Below are 22,764 nucleotides of genomic sequence, written 5' to 3' on the forward strand. Positions count from 1 at the left end.
CCATTCCATTCCATTCCATTCCATTCCATTCCATTCCATTCCACTCCGGTTGATTCCCTTCCATTCCATTCCTTTCCATTCGGGTTGACTCCATTCCATTCCATTCCATTCCTTTCCATTAAATTCCATTCGTGTTTATTCCATTCCATTCCATTCCATTTGGGTTGATTCCATTCCATTCCATTCCATTTCATTCCATGCCATTCCATTCCATTCTATTCCATTCGGGTTGATTCCATTCCATTCCACTCCATTACATATGACTTGATTCCATTCCATTCCATTCCATTCCATTCGGCTTTATTCCATTCCATTCCATTCCATTTCATTCGGGTTGATTCCATTCCATTCCATTCCTTTAAATTCGGGTTGACTCCATTCCAATCCATTCCATTCCAGTCATTTCCATTCCATTCGGATTGATTCCATTCCATTCCATTCCATTCCTTTCCATTCCATTCCATTCGGGTTGATTCAATTCCATTCAATTCCATTCGTTTTGATTCCATTCCATTCCATTCCATTCCATTCCATTCCATTCCATTCCATTCCATAACATTCCATTCCATTCCATTCGGGATGATTCCATTCCATTCCATTCCATTATGCTTCATTCCATTCCGTTCCATTCCATTCCATTCCATTCCATTCCATTCTTTTTGACTCCATTCCATTCCATTCCATTCCATTCGGGTTGATTACATTCAATTCTATTCCATTCCACTCCATTCCATTCCGATCGATTCCATTCTCGTTGATTCCATTCCATTCCATTGCATTCCTTTCGAGTTATTTCCATTCCATTCCATTCAATTCCACTCGAGTTGATTCTATTATATTACATTCGGGTTGATTCCATTCCATTCCATCCCATTCCATTGGGGTAGATTGATTCCATTCCATTCCATTCCATTCCATTCCATTCAGTTCCATTCCATTCCATTCCGATTGATTCCATTCCATTCCATTCCATTCCATTCCATTCCATTCCACTCAGGTTACATCCATTCCATTCCACTCCATTCCATTCCATTCGGGTTGTTTCCATTCCATTCCATTCCTTTAGATTCGGGTTGACTCCATTCCATTACAGTCCATTCCATTCCTTTCCATTCCATTGGGATTGATTCCATTCCATTCCATTCCAGTCCATTCCTTTCCATTCCATTCCATTCGGGTTGAATCCATTCCATTCCATTCCATACCATTTGGGTTGATACCATTCCATTCCATTCAATTCCATTCCATTCCATTCGGATTGATTCCATTCCATTCCATTCCATACCATGCCATTCCATTCGTGTTACATCCATTCCATTCCATTCCATTCCATTCCATTCCATTCCATTCCATTCCACTCCGGTTGATTCCCTTCCATTCCATTCCTTTCCATTCGGGTTGACTCCATTCCATTCCATTCCATTCCTTTCCATTCCATTGGGATTGATTCCATTCCATTCCATTCCATTCCATTCCTTTCCATTCCATTCCATTCGGCTTGACTCCATTCCATTCCATTCCATTCCATTCGTTTTGGTTCTGTTCCATTCCATTCCATTCCATTCCATTCGTTTTGATTCCATTCCATTCAATTCCATTCCACTCCATTCCATTCCATTCGATTCCATTCTCGTTGATTCCTTTCCAATCCATTCCATTACATTCGGGTTATTTCAATTCCATTCCATTCAATTCCACTCGGGTTGATTACATTATATTCCATTCTGGTTGATTCCATTCCATTCCATTCCATTCCATTCGGGTTGATTCCATTCCATTCCATTCCATTCCATTCCATTCCACTCCATTCGGAATGATTCCATTCCATTCCATTCCGTTCCATTCCTCTCGGGTTGACTCCATTCCATTCCATTCCGTTCCATTACATTCCATTCCATTCGGGTTGATTCCATTCCATTCCATTCCATTCCATTCCGTTCGTGTTACATCCATTCCATTCCATTCCATTCCATTCCATTCCATTCCATTCGGGTTGATTCTATTCCATTCCTTTCCATTCCTTTCCATTAAATTCCATTCGTGTTTATTCCATTCCATTCCATTCCATTTTGGTTGATTCCATTCCATTCCATTCCATTTCATTCCACGCCATTCCATTCCATTCTATTCCATTCGGGTTGATTCCATTCCATTCCACTCCATTACATATGTCTTGATTCCATTCCATTCCATTCCATTCCATTCGGCTTTATTCCATTCCATTCCATTCCATTTCATTCGGGTTGATTCCATTCCATTCCCTTCCTTTCCATTCGGGTTGACTCCATTCCATTCCATTCCATTCCATTCCATTCCATTCCTTTCCATTCCATTCCATTCGGGTTGGTTCCATTCCATTCAATTCCATTCGTTTTGATTCCATTCCATTCCATTCCATTCCATTACATTCCATTCCATTCCATTCGGGTTGATTCCATTCCATTCCATTCCATTCCATTCCATACCATTCCATTAGGGTTGATTCCATTCCATTCCATTCTATTGCATTCGGGTTGATTCCATTCCATTCCATTCCATTCCTTTCCATTACATATGACTTGATTCCATTCCATTCCATTCCATTCCATTCCATTCCATTCGGGCTGATTCCATTCTATTCCATTCCATTCCATTCCATTCCATTTCATTCGGTTTTATTCCATTCCATTCCATTCCATTCCATTCCATTCCATTTCATTCCATTCCATTCCATTCGGTATGATTCCATTCCATTCCATTCCATTCGGCTTGATTCCATTCCATTCCATTCCATTCCATTCTCTTTGATTCCATTCCAATCCATTCCATTCCATTCGAGTTATTTCAATTCCATTCCTTTCAATTCCACTCGGTTTGATTACATTTTATTCCATTCGGGTTGATTGCATTCCATTCCATTCCATTCCTTTCGGGTTGATTCCATTCCATTCCATTCCATTCTTTCGGGTTGATTCCATTCCATTCCATTCCATTCCATCCCATTCGGAATGATTCCATTCCATTCCATTCCGTTCCATTCCTCTCGGGTTGACTCCATTCCATTCCATTCCGTTCCATTCCATTCCATTCCATTCGGGTTGATTCCATTCCATTCCATTCCATTCCATTCCATTCCATTCGTGTTACATCCATTCCATTCCATTCCATTACATTACATTACATTCCTTTCGGGTTGATTCCATTCCATTCCTTTCCATTCCTTTCCATTAAATTCCATTCGTGTTTATTGCATTCCATTCCATTCCATTTGGGTTGATTCCATTCCATTCCATTCCATTTCACTCCATGCCATTCCATTCCATTCTATTCCATTCGGGTTCATTCCATTCCATTCCACTCCATTACATATGACTTGATTCCATTCTATTCCATTCCATTCCATTCGGCTTTATTCCATTCCATTCCATTCCATTTCATTCGGGTTGATTCCATTCCATTCCATTCCTTTCCATTCGGGTTGACTCCATTCCAATCCACTCCATTCCAGTCATTTCCATTCCATTCGGATTGATTCCATTCCATTCCATTCCATTCCATTCCTTTCCATTCCATTCCATTCGGGTTGATTCCATTCCATTCAATTCCATTCGTTTTGATTCCATTCCATTCCATTCCATTCCATTCCATTCCATTCCATTCCATTCCATTCCATTCGGGTTGATTCCATTCCATTCCATTCCATTCCATTCCATTCCATTCCATTCCATTCCATTCCATTCCATACCATTCCATTCGGGTTGATTCCATTCCATTCCATTCTATTGCATTCGGGTTGATTCCATTCCATTCCATTCCATTCCTTTCCATTACATATGACTTGATTCCATTCCATTCCATTCCATTCCATTCCATTCCATTCCATTCCATTCCATTCCATTCCATTCCATTTCATTCGGTTTTATTCCATTCCATTCCATTCCATTCCATTCCATTCCACTCCATTCCATTCCATTCCATTCCATTCCATTCCATTCGGTATGATTCCATTCCATTCCATTCCATTCGGCTTGATTCCATTCCATTCCATTCCATTCGTTTTGATTCCATTCCATTCTATTCCATTCCATTCGTTTTGATTCCATTCCATTCCGTTCCATTCCATTCGTGTTGATTCCATTCCACTCCATTCCATTCCATTCGATTCCATTCTCGTTGATTCCATTCCAATCCATTCCATTCCATTCGTGTTATTTCAATTCCATTCCTTTAAATTCCACTAGGGTTGATTACATTTTATTCCATTCGGGTTGATTGCATTCCATTCCATTCCATTCCATTCCATTCGGGTTGATTCCATTCCATTCCATTCCATTCCATTCCATTCCATTCCATTCCATTCGCAATGATTCCATTCCATTCCATTCCATTCAATTCCATTACATATGACTTGATTCCATTCCATTCCTTTCCATTCGGGTTGATTTCATTGCATTGAATTGCATTCCATTCCATTCCATTCGAGTTGATTCCATTCCATTCTTTCCATTTCATTCGGTTTTATTCCATTCCATTCCATTCCATTCCATTCCATTTCATTCCATTCCATTCCATTCGGTATGATTCCATTCCATTCCATTCCATTCCTTTTGGTTCCGTTCGATTCCGTTCCATTCCATTCGTTTTGATTCCATTCCATTCCATTCCATTCAATTCGGGTTGATTCCATTCCATTCCATTCCATTCCATTCCACTCCATTCCATTCCATTCGATTCCATTCTCGTTGATTCCATTCCAATCCATTCCATTCCATTCGGGTTATTTCAATTCCATTCCATTCAATTCCACTCGGGTTGACTTCATTATATTCCATTCAGGTTGATTCCATTCCATTCCATTCCATTCCATTCGGGTAGACTCCATTCCATTCCATTCCATTCCATTCCATTCCATTCCATTCCATTACATTCGGAATGATTCCATTCCATTCCATTCCATTCCATTCCATTCCATTACATATGACTTTATTCCATTCCATTCCATTCCATTCCTTTCCTTTCCATTCGGGATGATTTCATTGCATTCAATTGCATTCCATTCCATTCCTTTCCATTCCATTCCATTCGGCTTGACTCCATTCCATTCCATTCCATTCCATTCCATTCGTTTTGATTCTGTTCCATTCCATTCCATTCCATTCCATTCGTTTTGATTCCATTCCATTACATTCCATTCCATACGGGTTGATTCCATTCCATTCAATTCCATTCCACTCCATTCCATTCCATTCGATTCCATTCTCATTGATTCCTTTCCAATCCATTCCATTCCACTCGGGTTTTTTCAATTCCATTCCATTCAATTCCACTCGGGTTGATTACATTATATTCCATTCGGGTTGATTCCATTCCATTCCATTCCATTCCATTCGGGTTGATTCCATTCCATTCCATTCCATTCCATTCCATTCGGAATGATTCCATTCCATTCCATTCCGTTCCATTCCTCTCGGGTTGACTCCATTCCATTCCATTCTGTTCCATTACATTCCATTCCATTCGGGTTGATTCCATTCCATTCCATTCCATTCCATTCCATTCGGGTTGATTCCATTCCATTCCATTCCATTCCATTCCATTCCATTCCATTCCATTCCACTCGGAATGATTCCATTCCATTCCATTCCATTCCATTCCATTCCATTCCATTACATATGACTTGATTCCATTCCATTCCTTTCCTTTCCATTCGGGATGATTTCATTGCATTCAATTGCATTCCATTCCATTCAATTCGGGTTGATTCCATTCCATTCCATTCCATTCCATTCGGTTTTATTCCATTCCCTTCCATTCCTTTCCATTCCATTTCATTCCATTCCATTCCTTTCGGAATGATTCCATTCCATTCCATTCCATTCCATTCAGCTTGATTCCTTTCCATTCCTTTCCATTCCACTCCATTCCATTCGTTCTAATTCCATTCCATTCCATTCCATTCCAATCCATTCCATTCGTTTTGATTCCATTCCATTCCATTCCATTCCATTCGTTTTGATTCCATTCCATTCCATTTCATTCCATTCCATTCCATTCCTTTCTTCTTGATTCCATTCCCTTCCGTTACTTTTCATTCCATTCCATTCGTTTTGATTCCATTCCATTCCATTCCATTCCATTCCATTCGGTTTGATTCCATTCAATTCAATTCCATTCCACTCCATTCCATTCCATTCGATTCCATTCTCGTTGATTCCACTCCATTCCATTCCATTCCATTCGGGTTATTTCCATTCCATTCGATTCAATTACACTCGGGTTGATTCCATTATATTCTATTCGGGTTGATTCCATTCCATTCCATTCCATTCCATTCGGGTTGATTCCATTCCATTCCATTCCATTCCATTCGGATTGATTCCATTCCATTCCATTCCATTCCATTCCATTTGTTTCCATTCCTTTGCGGTTGACTCCATTCCATTCCATTCCATTCCATTCCATTCCATTCCATTCGTGTTACATCCATTCCATTCCATTCCATTCCATTCCATTCCTTTCGGGTTGATTCCAAATCATTCCATTCCATTGCGTTCCAGTCCATTCCACTCCATTCCCTTCTGGGTGATTCTATTCCATTCCATTCCATTCCATTCCATTACATATGACTTGATTCCATTCCATTCCATTCCATTCCATTCCATTCCATTCCATTCCATTCCATTCCATTCCATTCGGGTTGATTTCATTGCATTGAATTGCATCCCATTCCATTCAATTCGGGTTGATTCCATTCCATTATTTCCATTTCACTCGGTTTTATTCCATTCCATTCTATTCGATTCCATTCTCGTTGATTCCATTCCAATCCATTCCATTCCATTCGGGTTATTTCAATTCCATTCCATTCAATTCCACTCGGGTTGTTTACATTATATTCCATTCAGGTTGATTCCATTCCATTCCATTCCATTCCATTCCATTCGGGTTGATTCCATTCCATTCCATTCCATTCCATTCCATTCCATTCCATTCCATTCGGAATGATTCCATTCCATTCCATTCCATTCCATTCCATTCCATTACATATGACTTGATTCCATTCCATTCCATTCCATTCCTTTCCTTTCCATTCGGGATGATTTCATTGCATTCAATTGCATTCCATTCCATTCCTTTCCATTCCATTCCATTCGGCTTGTCTCCATTCCATTCCATTCCATTCGTTTTGATTCTGTTCGATTCCATTTCACTCCATTCCATTCGTTTTGATTCCATTCCATTACATTCCATTCCATACGGGTTGATTCCATTCCATTCAATTCCATTCCACTCCATTCCATTCCATTCGATTCCATTCTCGTTGATTCCTTTCCAATCCATTCCATTCCACTCGGGTTATTTCAATTCCATTCCATTCAATTCCACTCGGGTTGATTACATTATATTCCATTCGGGTTGATTCCATTCCATTCCATTCCATTCCATTCGGGCTGATTCCATTCCATTCCATTCCATTCCATTCCATTCGGAATGATTCCATTCCATTCCATTCCGTTCCATTCCTCTCGGTTTGACTCCATTCCATTCCATTCCGTTCCATTACATTCCATTCCATTCGGGTTGATTCCATTCCATTCCATTCGTGTTACATCCATTCCATTCCATTCCATTCCATTCCATTCCATTCCATTCGGGTTGATTCCATTCCATTCCTTTCCATTCCTTTCCATTAAATTCCATTCGTGTTTATTCCATTCCATTCCATTCCATTTGGGTTGATTCCATTCCATTCCATTCTATTTCATTCCATGCCATTCCATTCCATTCTATTCCATTCGGGTTGATTCCATTCCATTCCACTCCATTACATATGACTTGATGCCATTCCATTCCATTCCATTCCATTCGGCTTTATTACATTCCATTCCATTCCATTTCATTCGGGTTGATTCCATTCCATTCCATTCCTTTCCATTCGGGTTGACTCCATTCCAATCCATTCCATTCCAGTCATTTCCATTCCATTCGGATTGATTCCATTCCATTCCATTCCATTCCTTTCCATTCCATTCCATTCTGGTTGATTCCATTCTATTCAATTCCATTCGTTTTGATTCCATTCCATTCCATTCCATTCCATTCCATTCCATTCCATTCGGGTTGATTCCCTTCCCTTCCATTCCATTCCATTCCATTCCATTCCATTCCATACCATTCCATTCGGGTTGATTCCATTCCATTCCATTCTATTGCATTCGGGTTGATTCCATTCCATTCCATTCCATTCCTTTCCATTACATATGACTTGATTCCATTCCATTCCATTCCATTCCATTCCATTCCATTCCATTCCGGTTGATTTCATTCCATTCCATTCCTTTCCATTGGGATTGATTCCATTGCATTCCATTCCATTCCATTCCTTTCCATTCCATTCCATTCGGCTTGACTCCATTCCATTCCATTCCATTCCATTCCATTCCATTCGTTTTGATTCTGTTCCACTCCATTCCATTCCATTCCATTCGTTTTGATTCCATTCCATTACATTCCATTCCCTACGGCTTGATTCCATTCCATTCAATTCCATTCCACTCCATTCCATTCCATTCGATTCCATTCTCGTTGATTCCTTTCGAATCCATTCCATTCCATTCGGGTTATTTCAATTCCATTCCATTCAATTCCACTCGGGTTGATTACATTATATTCCAATCGGGTTGATTCCATTCCATTCCATTCCATTCCATTCTGGTTGATTCCATTCCATTCCATTCCATTCCAATCCATTCGGAATGATTCCATTCCATTCCATTCCGTTCCATTCGTCTCGGGTTGACTCCATTCCATTCCATTCCGTTCCATTACATTCCATTCCATTCGGGTTGATTCCATTCCGTTCCATTCCATTCCATTCCGTTCGTGTTACATCCATTCCATTCCATTCCATTCCATTCCATTCCATTCCATTCCATTCCATTCGGGTTGATTCCATTCCATTCCTTTACATTCCTTTCCATTAAATTCCATTCGTGTTTATTCCATTCCTTTCCAATCCATTTGGGTTGATTCCATTCCATTCCATTCCATTTCATTGCATGCCATTCCATTCCATTCTATTCCATTCGGGTTGATTCCATTCCATTCCACTCCATTACATATGACTTGATTCCATTCCATTCCATTCCATTTCCTTCGGGTTGATTCCATTCCATTCCATTCCTTTCCATTCGGGTTGACTCCATTCCAATCCATTCCATTCCAGTCATTTCCATTCCATTCGGATTGATTCCATTCCATTCCATTCCTTTCCTTTCCATTCCATTCCATTCGGGTTGATTCCATTCCATTCAATTCCATTCGTTTTGATTCCAATCCATTCCATTCCATTCCATTCGGGTTGATTCCATTCCATTCCATTCCATTCCATTCCATTCCATTCCATTCCATTCCATTCCATTCCATACCTTTCCATTCGGGTTGATTCCATTCCATTCCATTCTATTGCATTCGGGTTGATTCCATTCCATTCCATTCCATTCCTTTCCATTACATATGACTTGATTCCATTCCGTTCCATTCCATTCCATTCCATTCCATTCGGGTTGATTCCACTTCATTCCATTCCATTCCATTCCATTTCATTCGGTTTTATTCCATTCCATTCCATTCCATTCCATTCCATTCCATTCCATTTCATTGCATACCATTCCATTCGGTATGATTCCATTCCATTCCATTCCATTCGGCTTGATTCCATTCCATACCATTCCATTCCATTCGTTTTGTTTCCGTTCCATTCCATTCCATTCCATTCGTTTTTATTCCATTCCATTCCATTCCATTCCATTCGGGTTGATTCCATTCCACTCCATTCCATTCCATTCGATTCCATTCTCGTTGATTCCATTCCAATCCATTCCATTCCATTCGGGTTATTTCAATTCCATTCCTTTCAATTCCACTCGGGTTGATTACATTTTATTCCATTCGGGTTGATTCCATTCCATTCCATTCCATTCCATTCGGGTTGATTCCATTCCATTCCATTCCATTCCATTCCATTCCATTCCATTCCATTCCATTCCATTCGCAATGATTCCATTCCATTCCATTCCATTCGGGTTGATTCCATTCCATTCCATTCCATTCATTTCCATTCCCTTCCATTCGGGTTGATTCCATTCCATTCAATTCCATTCGTTTTGATTCCATTCCATTCCATTCCATTCCATTACATTACATTACATTACATTACATTGGGGTTGATTCCATTCCATTCCATTCCATTCCATTCCATTCCAATCCATACCATTCCATTCGGGTTGATTCCATTCCATTCCATTCTATTGCATTCGGGTTGATTCCATTCCGTTCCATTCCATTCCTTTCCATTACATATGACTTGATTCCATTCCATTCCATTCCATTCCATTCCAATCCATTCCATTCCATTCGGGTTGATTCCATTCCATTCGATTCCATTCCATTCCATTTCATTCGGTTTTATTCCATTCCATTCCATTCCATTCCATTCCATTCCATTCCATTCCATTCCATTCGGTATGATTCCATTCCATTCCATTCCATTCGGCTTGATTCCATTCCATTCCATTGCATTCCATTCCATTCCATTCGTTTTGATTCCATTCCATTCCATTCCATTCCATTCGTTTTGATTCCATTCCATTCCATTCCATTCCATTCGGGTTGATTCCATTCCACTCCATTCCATTCCATTCGATTCCATTCTCGTTGATTCCTTTCCAATCCATTCCATTCCATTCGGGTTATTTCAATTCCATTCCTTTCAATTCCACTCGGGTTGATTACATTTTATTCCATTCGGGTTGATTCCATTCCATTCCATTCCATTCCATTCCATTCCATTCGGGTTGATTCCATTCCATTCCATTCCTTTCCATTCCATTCCATTCCATTCCATTCCATTCCATTCCATTCGCAATGATTCCATTCCATTCCATTCCATTTCATATGACTTGATTCCATTCCATTCCATTCCATTCCATTCCATTCCATTCCATTCCATTCCTTTCCTTTCGGGTTGATTTCACTGCATTGAATTGCATTCCATTCCATTCAATTCGAGTTGATTCCATTCCATTCTTTCCATTTCATTCGGTTTTATTCCATTCCATTCCATTCAATTCCATTCCATTCCATTCCATTTGATTCCATTCCATTCCATTCGGTATGATTCCCTTCCATTCCATTCCATTAGGCTTGATTCCATTCCATTCCATTCCATTCCATTCCATTCGTTTTGATTCCGTTCGATTCCGTTCCATTCCATTCGTTTTGATTCCATTACATTCCATTCCATTAAATTCGGGTTGATTCCATTCCATTCAATTCAATTCCACTCCATTCCATTCCATTCGATTCCATTCTCGTTGATTCCATTCCAATCCATTCCATTCCATTCGGGTTATTTCAGTTCCATTCCATTCAATTCCACTCGGGTTGATTTCATTATATTCCATTCAGGTTGATTCCATTCCATTACATTACATTCGGGTTGATTCCATTCCATTCCATTCCATTCAATTCCATTCCATTCCATTCCATTCCATTCCATTCGGAATCATTCCATTCCATTCCATTCCATTCCATTCCATTCCATTCCATTACATCTGATTTGATTCAATTCCATTCCATTCCATTCCTTTCCTTTCCATTCGGGATGATTTCATTGCATTCAATTGCATTCCATTCCATTCCTTTCCATTCCATTCCATTCGGCTTGACTCCATTCCATTCCATTCCATTCCATTCCATTCCATTCGTTTTGATTCTGTTCCATTCCATTCCATTCGTTTTGATTCCATTCCATTACATTCCATTCCATACGGGTTGATTCCATTCCATTCAATTCCATTCCACTCCATTCCATTCCATTCGATTCCATTCTCGTTGATTCCTTTCCAATCCATTCCATTCCACACGGGTTATTTCAATTCCATTCCATTCAATTCCACTCGGGTTGATTACATTATATTCCATTCGGGTTGATTCCATTCCATTCCATTCCATTCCATTCGGGTTGATTCCATTCCATTCCATTCCATTCCATTCCATTCCATTCCGTTCCATTCCTCTCGGGTTGACTCCATTCCATTCCATTCCGTTCCATTACATTCCATTCCATTCGGGTTGATTCCATTCCATTCCATTCCATTCCATTCCATTCCATTCGTGTTACATCCGTTCCATTCCATTCCATTCCATTCCATTCCATTCGGGTTGATTCCATTCCACCCCTTTCCATTCCTTTCCATTAAATTCCATTCGTGTTTATTCCATTCCATTCCATTCCATTTGGGTTGATTCCATTCCATTCCATTCCATTTCATTCCATGCCATTCCATTGCATTCTATTCCATTCGGGTTGATTCCATTCCATTCCAATCCATTCCATTCCATTCCATTCCATGTCATTCCATTCCATTCCTTGCCATTCCATTCCATTTGGATTGATTCCATTACATTCCATTCCATTCCGTTCCATTCCTTTCGGTTTGACTCCATTCCATTTCATTCCGTTCCATTCCATTCCATTCCATTCGGGTTGATTCCAATCCATTCCATTCCATTCCATTCCATTCCATTCCATTCGTGTTACATCCATTCCATTCCATACCATTCCGTTCCATTCGGGTTGATTCCATTCCATTCGTTGCCTTTCCATTCGGGTTGATTGCATTCCATTCCATTCCATTCAATTCCATTCTTTTCCATTCCATTCCATTCCATTCGGATTGTTTCCATTCCATTCCATTCCATTCCATTCCATTCCTTTCCGTTCCATTAGATTCGGGTTGATTCCGTTCCATTCCATTCCATTCCATTCCTTTAGATTCCATTCGGATTGATTCCATTCCATTCCATTCCACTCCATTCCATTCCATTCCATTCCTTTCCATTCCATTCCATTCGGGTTGATTCCATTCCATTCCATTCCACTCCCTGCCATTCCATTCCATTCGGCTTGATTCCATTCCACTCCATTCCATTCCATTCCATTCCATTTCATTCCATTCCATTCCATTGCATTCCACTCCATTCTGGTTGATTCCATTCCATTCAATTCCATTCCACTTTATTCCATTCCATTCGATTCCATTCTCATTGATTCCACTCCATTCCATTCCGTTCCATTCGGGTTATTTCCACTCCATTCCATTCAATTCAACTAGGATTGATTCCATTATATTCCATTCGGGTTGATTCCATTCCATTCCATTCCATTCCATTCGGGTTGATTCCCTTCCATTCCATTTCATTCCATTCCTTTCCATTCCATTAGATTCCGGTTGATTCCATTCCATTCCATTCCATTCGTGTTGATTCCATTCCACTCCATTCCATTCCATTCCATTCCATTCCATTCCATTCCATTCGGGTTGAATCCAAATCATTCTATTCCATTCCATTCCGTTCCATTCCATTCCACTTCATTCCTTTCGGGGTGATTCTATTCCATTCCATTTCATTCCATTCCATTCCAATCGGGTTGATTCCACTCCATTCCATTCCATTCCATTCCATTCCTTGCCATTCGTGTTGATTCCATTCCATTCCATTCCATTCCATTACCTTCCATTCCATTTGGGTTGATTCCATTCCAAACCATTCCATTCCATTCCATGCCGTTCCATTCCATTCGGGTTCATTCCATTCCATTCCATTCCATTTCATTCCATTCCATTCCATTCCTTTCGGGTTGATTCTATTCCATTCTATTCCATTTCATTCTATTCCATTACCTTCCATTCGGATTGATTCCATTCCATTCCATTCCATTCCATTCCATTCCGTTCCATTCCTTTCGCGTTGACTCCATTCCATTCCATTCCATTCCATTCCATTCCATTCCATTCCATTCCATTCCATTTGGGTTGATTCCATTCCATTCCATACCATTCCATTCCATTCCATTCCATTCCATTTGTGTTACATCCATTCCATTCCATTCCATTCCATTCCATTCCATTCGGGTGATTCCATTCTATTCCATTCCTTTCCATTCGGGTTGACTCCATTCCATTCCATTCCATTCCTTTCCATTCCATTCGGATGGATTCCATTCCATTCCATTCCATTCCATTCCATTCCATTCCATTCCAATCCTTTCCATTCCATTCCTTTCGGGTTGATACCATTCCATTCCATTCCATTCCATTCCATTCCATTCCATTCCATGCCATTCCATTCCATTCGGGTTGATTCCATTCCACTCCATTCTATTCCATTACATTCGTGTTGATTCCATTCCATTCCATTCCATTCCTTTCGGGTTGATTCCATTCCAGTCCATTGCATTCCATTCCATTCCATTCCATTCGTGTTGATTCCATTCCATTCAATTCTTTCCATTCCATTCCATTCCATTCCATTCCATTCGTGTTGCTTCCAATCCATTCAATTCCATTCCATTCCATTCCATTCCATTCCATTCCATTTGGGTTGATTCCATTCCATTCCATTCCATTCCATTTCATTCCATGACATTCCCTGCCATTCTATTGCATTCGGGTTGATTCCATTCCATTCCATTCCATTCCATTCCATTCCATTCCATTACATATGACTTGATTCCATTCCATTCCATGCCATTCCTTTCCATTCGGGTTGATTTCATTGCATTCTATTGCATTCCATTCCATTCAATTCGGGTTGATTCCATTCCATTCCATTCCATTCCATACGGTTTTATTCCATTCCCTTCCATTCCATTCCATTCAGCTTGATTCCATTCCATTCCATTCCATTCCACTCCATTCCATTCGTTTTGATTCCATTCCATTATATTCCTTTCCATTCCATTCGGATTGATTCCATTCCATTCCATTCCATTCCATTCCATTCCAATCCTTTCCATTCCATTCCATTCGGGTTGATACCATTCCATTCCATTCCATTCCATTCCATTCCATTCCATGCCATTCCATTCCATTCGGGTTGATTCCATTCCACTCCATTCTATTCCATTACATTCGTGTTGATTCCATTCCATTCCATTCCATTCCATTCGGGTTGATTCCATTCCAGTCCATTGCATTCCATTCCATTCCATTCCATTCGTGTTGATTCCATTCCATTCAATTCTTTCCATTCCATTCCATTCCATTCCATTCCATTCGTGTTGCTTCCAATCCATTCAATTCCATTCCATTCCATTCCATTCCATTCCATTCCATTCCATTTGGGTTGATTCCATTCCATTCCATTCCATTCCATTTCATTCCATGACATTCCCTGCCATTCTATTGCATTCGGGTTGATTCCATTCCATTCCATTCCATTGCATTCCATTCCATTCCATTACATATGACTTGATTCCATTCCATTCCATGCCATTCCTTTCCATTCGGGTTGATTTCATTGCATTCTATTGCATTCCATTCCATTCAATTCGGGTTGATTCCATTCCATTCCATTCCATTCCATACGGTTTTATTCCATTCCCTTCCATTCCATTCCATTCAGCTTGATTCCATTCCTTTCCATTCCATTCCACTCCATTCCATTCGTTTTGATTCCATTCCATTCCATTCCATTCCATTCCATTCCATTCCATTCGTTTTGACTCCATTCCACTCCATTCCATTCCATTCGTGTTGATTCCATTCCATTCCATTCCATTCCATTCCATTCCATTCCATTCCATTCGGTATGATTCCATTCCATTCCATTCCATTCCATTCCATTCCATTCCATTCCATTACATATGACTTTATTCCATTCCATTCCATTCCATTCCTTTCCTTTCCATTCGGGATTATTTCATTGCATTCAATTGCATTCCATTCCATTCCTTTCCATTCCATTCCATTCGGCTTGACTCCATTCCATTCCATTCCATTCCATTCCATTCTATTCCATTCCTTTCCATTCCATTTCATTCGGGTTGATTCAATTCCATTCCTCTCCATTCGTGTTGATTACATTCCACTCCATCCCATTCAATTCCATTTCATACCAATCCATTCCGGTTGATTCCATTCAATTCAATTCCATTCCACTTTATTCCATTCCATTCGATTCCATTCTCATTGAATCCACTCCATTCCATTCCGTTCCATTCGGGTTATTTCCACTCCATTCCATTCAATTCAACTTGGATTGATTCCATTATATTCCATTCGGGTTGATTCCATTCCATTCCATTCCATTCCGTTCGGGTTGATTCCATTCCATTCCATTCCATTCCATTCCATTCCATTCCATTCCATTCCATTGCATGCCATTCCATTCCATTCGTATTGATTCCATTGCATTCCATTCCATTCCGTTCCATTCCTTTCGGTTTGACTCCATTCCATTGCATAACGTTCCATTCCATGCCATTCCATTCGGGTTGATTCCAATCCATTCCATTCCATTCCATTCCATTCCATTCCATTCGTGTTACGTCCATTCCATTCCATTCCATTCCATTCGGGTTGATTCCATTCCATTCCATTCCTTTCCATTCCGGTTGATAGAATTCCATTCCATTCCATTCCATTCCATTACATTCCATTCCATTCCATTCCTTTCCATTCCATTCCATTCCATTCTGATTGATTCCATTCCATTCCATTCCATTCCATTCCTTTCCATTCCATTAGATTCGGGTTGATTCCATTCCATTCCATTCCATTCGTGTTGATTCCATTCCACTCCATTCCATTCCATTCCATTCCATTCCACTCCATTCCATTCGGGTTGAATCCAAATCATTCTATTCCATTCCATTCCGTTCCATTCCATTCCACTCCATTCCTTTCGGGGTGATTCTATTCCATTCCATTCCATTCCATTCCATTCCAATCGGGTTGATTCCACTACATTCCATTCCATTCCATTCCATTCCTTGCCATTCGTGTTGATTCCATTCCATTCCATTCCATTCCATTACCTTTCATTCCATTTGGGTTGATTCCATTCCAAACCATTCCATTCCATTCCATGCCGTTCCATTCCATTCGGGTTCATTCCATTCCATTCCATTCCATTTCATTCCATTCCATTCCATTCCTTTCGGGATGATTCTATTCCATTCTATTCCATTTCATTCTATTCCATTCCATTCCATTCGGATTGATTCCATTCCATTACATTCCATTCCATTCCATTCCGTTCCATTCCTTTCGCGTTGACTCCATTCCATTCCATTCCATTCCATTCCATTCCATTCCATTTGGGTTGATTCCATTCCATTCCATTCCATTCCATTCCATTCCATTCCATTCGGGTGATTCCATTCTATTCCATTCCTTTCCATTCGGGTTGACTCCATTCCATTCCATTCCATTCCTTTCCATTCCATTCGGATTGATTCCATTCCATTCCATTCCATTCCATTCCATTCCATTCCATTCCAATCCTTTCCATTCCATTCCATTCGGGTTGATTCCATTCCATTCCATTCCATTCCATTCCATTCCATTCCATGCCATTCCATTCCATTCGGGTTGATTCCATTCCACTCCATTCCATTCCATTTCATTCGTCTTGATTCCATTCCATTCCATTCCATTCCATTCGGGTTGATTCCATTCCAGTCCATTGCATTCCATTCCATTCCATTCCATTCGTGTTGATTCCATTCCATTCAATTCTTTCCATTCCATTCCATTCCATTCCATTCCATTCGCGTTGCTTCCAATCCATTCAATTCCATTCCATTCCATTCCATTCCATTCCATTCCATTTGGGTTGATTCCATTCCATTCCATTCCATTCCATTTCATTCCATGACATTCCCTGCCATTCTATTGCATTCGGGTTGATTCCATTCCATTCCATTCCATTCCATTCCATTCCATTACATATGACTTGATTCCATTCCATTCCATTCCATTCCTTTCCATTCGGGTTGATTTCATTGCATTCTATTGCATTCCATTCCATTCCATTCGGGTTGATTCCATTCCATTCCATTCCATTCCATACGGTTTTATTCCATTCCCTTCCATTCCATTCCATTCAGCTTGATTCCATTCCATTCCATTCCATTCCACTCCATTCCATTCGTTTTGATTCCATTCCATTCCATTCCATTCCATTCCATTCCATTCGTTTTGACTCCATTCCACTCCATTCCATTCCATTCGTGTTGATTCCATTCCATTCCATTCCATTCCATTCCATTCCATTCCATTCGGAATGATTCCATTCCATTCCATTCCATTCCATTCCATTCCATTCCATTCCATTCCATTACATATGACTTTATTCCATTCCATTCCATTCCATTCCTTTCCTTTCCATTCGGGATGATTTCATTGCATTCATTTGCATTCCATTCCATTCTTTCCATTCCATTCCATTCGGCTTGACTCCATTCCATTCCATTCCATTCCATTCCATTCCATTCCATTCCATTCCATTCCTTTCCATTCCATTTCATTCGGGTTGATTCCATTCCATTCCTCTCCATTCGTGTGGATTACATTCCACTCCATCCCATTCAATTCCATTTCATACCAATCCATTCCGGTTGATTCCATTCCATTCCATTCCATTCCATTCCATTCGGGTTGATTCCGTTCCTGTCCATTCCATTCCATTCCACTCCATTCGGGTTGATTCCATTCCATTCCATTCCATAACTTTCCATTAAATTCCATTCGTGTTGATTCCATTCCATTCCATTCCATTCCATTCCATTTTGGTTGATTCCATCCATTCCATTCCATTTCATTCCATGCCATTCCATTCCATTCCATTCCATTCCATTCCATTCCAATCGGGTTGATTCCATTCCATTCCATTCCATTCCATTCCATGCCATTCGTGTTGATTCCATTCCATTCAATTCCATTCCATTACCTTCCGTTCCATTTGGGTTGATTCCATTCCAATCCATTCCATTCCATTCCATGCCGTTCCATTCCATTCGGGTTCATTCCATTCCATTCCATTCCATTCCATTCCATTCCTTTCGGGGTGATTCTATTCCATTCTATTCCATTTCATTCTATTCCATTCCATTCCATTCGGATTGATTCCTTTCCATTCCATTCCATTCCATTCCATTCCATTCCATTCCATTCCATTCCATGTCATTCCATTCCATTCCATGCCATTCCATTCCATTTGGATTGATTCCATTACATTCCATTCCATTCCGTTCCATTCCTTTCGGTTTGACTCCATTCCATTTCATTCCATTCCATTCCATTCCATTCCATTTGGGTTGATTCCATTCCATTCCATTCCATTCCATTCCATTCCATTCCATTCGGGTGATTCCATTCTATTCCATTCCTTTCCATTCGGGTTGACTCCATTCCATTCCATTCCATTCCTTTCCATTCCATTCGGATTGATTCCATTCCATTCCATTCCATTCCATTCCATTCCATTCCATTCCAATCCTTTCCATTCCATTCCATTCGGGTTGATTCCATTCCATTCCATTCCATTCCATTCCATTCCATTCCATTCCATGCCATTCCATTCCATTCGGGTTGATTCCATTCCACTCCATTCCATTCCATTTCATTCGTCTTGATTCCATTCCATTCCATTCCATTCCATTCGGGTTGATTCCATTCCAGTCCATTGCATTCCATTCCATTCCATTCCATTCGTGTTGATTCCATTCCATTCAATTCTTTCCATTCCATTCCATTCCATTCCATTCCATTCCATTCGTGTTGCTTCCAATCCATTCAATTCCATTCCCTTCCATTCCATTCCATTCCATTCCATTTGGGTTGATTCCATTCCATTCCATTCCATTCCATTTCATTCCATGACATTCCCTGCCATTCTATTGCATTCGGGTTGATTCCATTCCAATCCATTCCATTCCATTCCATTCCATTACATATGACTTGATTCCATTCCATTCCATTCCATTCCTTTCCATTCGGGTTGATTTCATTGCATTCTATTGCATTCCATTCCATTCCATTCGGGTTGATTCCATTCCATTCCATTCCATTCCATACGGTTTTATGCCATTCCCTTCCATTCCATTCCATTCAGCTTGATTCCATTCCATTCCATTCCATTCCACTCCATTCCATTCGTTTTGATTCCATTCCATTCCATTCCATTCCATTCCATTCCATTCCATTCCATTCGTTTTGACTCCATTCCACTCCATTCCATTCCATTCGTGTTGATTCCATTCCATTCCATTCCATTCCATTCCATTCCATTCCATTCGGAATGATTCCATTCCATTCCATTCCATTCCATTCCATTCCATTCCATTCCATTACATATGACTTTATTCCATTCCATTCCATTCCATTCCTTTCCTTTCCATTCGGGATGATTTCATTGCATTCATTTGCATTCCATTCCATTCTTTCCATTCCATTCCATTCGGCTTGACTCCATTCCATTCCATTCCATTCCATTCCATTCCATTCCATTCCTTTCCATTCCATTTCATTCGGGTTGATTCCATTCCATTCCTCTCCATTCGTGTGGATTACATTCCACTCCATCCCATTCAATTCCATTTCATACCAATCCATTCCGGTTGATTCCATTCCATTCCATTCCATTCCATTCCATTCGGGTTGATTCCGTTCCTGTCCATTCCATTCCATTCCACTCCATTCGGGTTGATTCCATTCCATTCCATTCCATAACTTTCCATTAAATTCCATTCGTGTTGATTCCATTCCATTCCATTCCATTCCATTCCATTTTGGTTGATTCCATCCATTCCATTCCATTTCATTCCATGCCATTCCATTCCATTCCATTCCATTCCATTCCATTCCAATCGGGTTGATTCCATTCCATTCCATTCCATTCCATTCCATTCCATGCCATTCGTGTTGATTCCATTCCATTCAATTCCATTCCATTACCTTCCGTTCCATTTGGGTTGATTCCATTCCAATCCATTCCATTCCATTCCATGCCGTTCCATTCCATTCGGGTTCATTCCATTCCATTCCATTCCATTCCATTCCATTCCTTTCGGGGTGATTCTATTCCATTCTATTCCATTTCATTCTATTCCATTCCATTCCATTCGGATTGATTCCTTTCCATTCCATTCCATTCCATTCCATTCCATTCCATTCCATTCCATTCCATGTCATTCCATTCCATTCCATGCCATTCCATTCCATTTGGATTGATTCCATTACATTCCATTCCATTCCGTTCCATTCCTTTCGGTTTGACTCCATTCCATTTCATTCCGTTCCATTCCATTCCATTCCATTCGGGTTGATTCCAATCCATTCCATTCCATTCCATTCCATTCCATTCCATTCCATTCGTGTTACATCCATTCCATTCCATACCATTCCGTTCCATTCGGGTTGATTCCATTCCATTCCATTCCTTTCCATTCGGGTTGATTGCATTCCATTCCATTCCATTCAATTCCATTCTTTTCCATTCCATTCCATTCCATTCGGATTGTTTCCATTCCATTCCACTCCATTCCATTCCATTCCATTCCATTCCATTCCATTCCATTCCATTCCAATCGGGTTGATTCCATTCCATTCCATTCTATTCCATTCCATTCCATGCCATTCGTGTTGATTCCATTCCATTCCATTCCATTCCATTACCTTCCATTCCATTTGGGTTGATTCCATTCCAATCCATTCCATTCCATTCCATGCCGTTCCATTCCATTCGGGTTCATTCCATTCCATTCCAATCCATTACATTCCATTCCTTTCGGGGCGATTCTATTCCATTCTATTCCATTTCATTCTATTCCATTCCATTCCATTCCATTCCATTCCATTCGTTTTGACTCCATTCCACTCCATTCCATTCCATTCGAGTTGATTCCATTCCATGCCATTTCATTCCATTCCATTCCATTCCATTCCATTCGGGTTGATTCCATTCCACTCCATTCCATTCCATTACATTCGTCTTGATTCCATTCCATTCCATTCCATTCCATTCGGGTTGATTCCATTCCAGTCCATTGCATTCCATTCCATTCCATTCCATTCGTGTTGATTCCATTCCATTCAATTCTTTCCATTCCATTCCATTCCATTCCATTCCATTCGTGTTGCTTCCAATCCATTCAATTCCATTCCTTTCCATTCCATTCCATTCCATTTGGGTTGATTCCATTCCATTCCATTCCATTCCATTCCATTCCATGACATTCCCTGCCATTCTATTGCATTCGGGTTGATTCCATTCCATTCCATTCCATTCCATTCCATTCCATTCCATTCCATTCCATTACGTATGACTTGATTCCATTCCATTCCATTCCATTCCTTTCCATTCGGGTTGATTTCATTGCATTCTATTGCATTCCATTCCATTCAATTCGGGTTGATTCCATTCCAGTCCATTCCATTCCATACGGTTTTATTCCATTCCCTTCCATTCCATTCCATTCAGCTTGATTCCATTCCATTCCATTCCATTCCACTCCATTCCATTCGTTTTGATTCCATTCCATTCCATTCCATTCCATTCCATTCCATTCCATTCCATTAGTTTTGACTCCATTCCACTCCATTCCATTCCATTCGTGTTGATTCCATTCCATTCCATTCCATTCCATTCCATTCCATTCCATTCCATTCCATTCCATTCGGAATGATTCCATTCCATTCCATTCCATTCCATTCCATTCCATTCCATTACATATGACTTTATTCCATTCCAATCCATTCCATTCCTTTCCTTTCCATTCGGGATGATTTCATTGCATTCATTTGCATTCCATTCCATTCTTTCCATTCCATTCCATTCGGCTTGACTCCATTCCATTCCATTCCATTCCATTCCATTCCATTCCATTCCATTCCATTCCTTTCCATTCCATTTCATTCGGGTTGATTCAATTCC

Source organism: Pan paniscus, chromosome Y (genome assembly GCF_029289425.2).
Source record: "Pan paniscus chromosome Y, NHGRI_mPanPan1-v2.0_pri, whole genome shotgun sequence".
NCBI classification, from domain to species: domain Eukaryota; kingdom Metazoa; phylum Chordata; class Mammalia; order Primates; family Hominidae; genus Pan; species Pan paniscus.